We start from the raw sequence: 3524 nt of genomic DNA, 5'->3' as shown, positions 1-3524 counted from the left end.
AAGCTCTTTTGTTTGTTTCTTAAGGGCCCTTTTTTGCTTATTGATCAAATAAAAGAGTTCATCATAGGACAGAGAATCCTCATCGAATTCATCATCACTTACATCGCTATTCATACCTTTGGTCATAAGACACTCGTGAGATGACTTGCGCGATGACGACTTGTGTGATGATGTCTGTGAGGAAGAGCTTTTCTTGGATGGGAGGATGGTGAAACTTTCATTACTTGAGCTTGATTCTTCATCGTCGCTTACCCATCTTCCTATGCTTGCAAATGCTTTAGCTGCTCCCCTTGTCTCCATCTTGTTCTTGGTCATTTTCTTCTCCTTCTTGATATGATCAATTATTTTGACCAAGTCTTTCATGGAGATTGGGTGATCAATCTTGGTATTGATCTTCTTAATGTTCTGCTCCACTTGTGAGATGAGCTTGGCGACTTCGAGATCCATCTTTTCATCGCTTGAGGTGCTTTGCTCATCTTCTTCGTAGCTCTCTTCATCTACATCTTCATCATCTTTACTTGAGCTTGACTCTTGCTCTTGTTTCCTCATCCTTGCCTTCATGTGTTGACATTGAGCTTGCTTGCTTGTGAGAGCAAAGTTCTTGTCATCGGATGAGGAAGAAGCTTCCATCCCCATGTTCATTGTTATCTCATAGGTGGTGATCTTGCCGAGCACATGACTTGGAGTCATCTTTTTGATGTCGTTGTTGTCGTAGATGATGGAGACGATCAACTTGTAGTTTGGAAGAAGATATTGAAGTATTCTTCTCACCACTTGATCATCTTCAATTGGGCCTAATCCATTGATCTCATTAACAACAAAATTCAAATGTGAGTACATATCATTAGACTTTCATGGGGTAGTTGCTTGATGCCATTAAGCTTAGTAACAAGCACATGATATTTCTCATTGTGCACATCCTTTGTGCCTTCATGTATTTCAATGAGACTATTCCAAATATCATGTGCATTGGTGAGAGAATAAATACGATTAAATGCATCAACACATATAGATGATAAAAGGATACTCTTTGCCATTACATTTAATTGCCTCTCCTTATTTGTGATACGTTGTCTCATCCCTTCCTCGGTGACTCTCCAAATATCTAAGCCTCTAGCTTGCAAATAATAAGACATTAGAATTTTCTAATGTGGAAAATTTGTGCCATCAAAAAGTGGAGCACGATGGGAATCCATCCCAACCCTGGACGTCCTAAGAGGGGGAGGGGGGTGAATTAGGACACTTAGAACTATTTTGGCTCCAAAAACAACACAAGAAAAACCTATATCAATTTCTATCTAAATGTGCTCTATCTTTATCTATTGTGTCTACTCTATCGATCAAAGCTCATTGCAACCTATCTAAGAAGGTAAATTGCAAGTAAGTAAATACGGAAACGTAAATAAGGTAGAGAGAGCTAACTCAACACAAGGATTTTTTCCTGTGATATCGATGACATGAATGCCACCACTAGTCCACGTTGGAGCTCCACAAAGGATATGCTCCCAGTTGGCTCCCGGTCACAGCTCTTGAGCCACCATGTCACAAAGACAAGGCCTCCACCCGGATGAGCCACCAAGCCACCAAGGCAAGGTCTCACAACTAGCGTCTCTTTCAGTTCCTCGCCGCCATGATCACTTCGGAGCTTAAGCCACCAAGGCAAGGGTCTCCGCATCCCTGTACACACTTCTCGTCGCCGCTCCACACAAAGTCGGATGGTCAACAAGCTTGAGCAACTCCGGCTCAAGTTATCGGTGAGTCATCAAGACTCCAAGGCGCCGATATACCAAGTGGTACAAGATTGGATCACTCCTTGATCCACTCTCTAGGCAACAATCACATAGCAACACACTGTTTAGGCCTATAAGCACTAATCACTCTCTAATGATATGTTTAATCACCTTGGATAATCACTTTAAGCACTATGGTGGCTTGGATGTCTTCTCAGGTGTATATGAACTTCTCTAGACTCCAGCTACATGCCACACTTTCAAATGACTGAGTGAAGGGGTATTTAGAGACTCAAACCCGTGCACTAACCGTTAACCCAACAACTCTGAAAAGTTGTTAACACTAGATGATCCAGTGGGAATAGTAGACTAACACCAGATTATCCTATGAGTACACTCTCACAAACTAGCCATTGGAACCCCACTCAAGCCACTGTGAACACTGACACTCTATTGTATACTCCTTCTTCATCATCGGTCTTTCCGGTGAGTTATCTGAGCCATTCGAGCCTCTGCATCTCCTCTATACAAATTGCTCCGGTGAAGCCTCCGGTGTGCACATCTTCATCACCAGACTATCCGGTGGGTTGTCTTCAGCCAACTGACCCAATGCAACACTCTCTGGAAATATTACTCCAGTGTACTCATGAATTCATCACCGGACCATCCGATGGCTTGAGCTTCGCCTGCCTCTTTGTACTGTTCATTGTCCTGTGTAATTGTCTGTTGTACTCTTGCTTCATCACCAGAGTATCTGATGCCTTCAAAATCTTTTGCCTGGAACCAAGTGCTCCAGTGTGTATTGCTTATCGAACACCGGATCATCTGGTCAGGTTATCTTCAACTCCAACTCTTAAAACTGCCTCTGTTGTAATTGCTCCGATGCTTTTGCCCATTTGACACCGGACCATCCGATGAGGCAAAACTGCCTCTGTCTGTATGCACTGTTCCTTGTCTGGTGTGTGCAACATATTCTACACCGGACCATCCGGTGAGAACAAAACTCTTGTGACTTCTCCAATTCAACCAAACTTTATCCATGAGACCTACTAACATATATTCTTGACAAACATGTTAGTCCCATTGACTATGTTGTCATTAATCACCAAAATCACAAACATAGCCTAATAGGACCATTTTCCCTACAGAAACCTTCGGCTTCCTCCCAAAACACAACTCGTAAGAAGTCAAATTCGAGATCGAGCGCAAAAAAATCCGATTTGAGATATAACAAGCGGTGTTAATGGCCTTGGCCCAAAAGTTTCTAGGTGTCCAATGCTCATCGAGCATCATCCTAACCATGTTCACCAAAGTATGATTCTTCCTTCCAACCAAACCATTCTGCTGAGGAACGTGTGGGGTAGAAAATTAATGCTCAATGCCATGTTCAGGGCAGAAAGCATCAAAGGGATAGTTCTAGAATTTGGTGCCATTATCAGTGCGAATTGCTGTCAATGCACTGAGGAATTCTTTGAACAATCTTAAAGTTAAGCTCTGAAAATATGAGAACACTTTATCCTTACTCACAAGAAAGAACACCCAAGAGTAGCGAGAGAAATCATCAACAATAACAAGTACATATCACTTATCACCCGCCGAACGAACCCCGGGAAGGACTAACAATGTTCATGTGGAGAAGTTCTCCTGGTCGTTCAGTCATCACCAGATTGACTGGTGGGTGGGAGGCAACAACCATCTTGCCATGCCGACAATAAGCACAAACAAGGTTCTTCTCAAACTTGAGTTTGGGCATTCCTCGGATCTGGCCTAGGGCATTCAAATGAGTAAGCAAAT

The sequence above is a fragment of the Phragmites australis genome, chromosome 10 (genome assembly GCF_958298935.1).
Source record: "Phragmites australis chromosome 10, lpPhrAust1.1, whole genome shotgun sequence".
Taxonomy (NCBI): Eukaryota; Viridiplantae; Streptophyta; class Magnoliopsida; order Poales; family Poaceae; genus Phragmites; species Phragmites australis.
The sequence above is the reverse complement of the archived record's forward strand: the minus strand, read 5'-3'. Positions refer to the sequence as shown.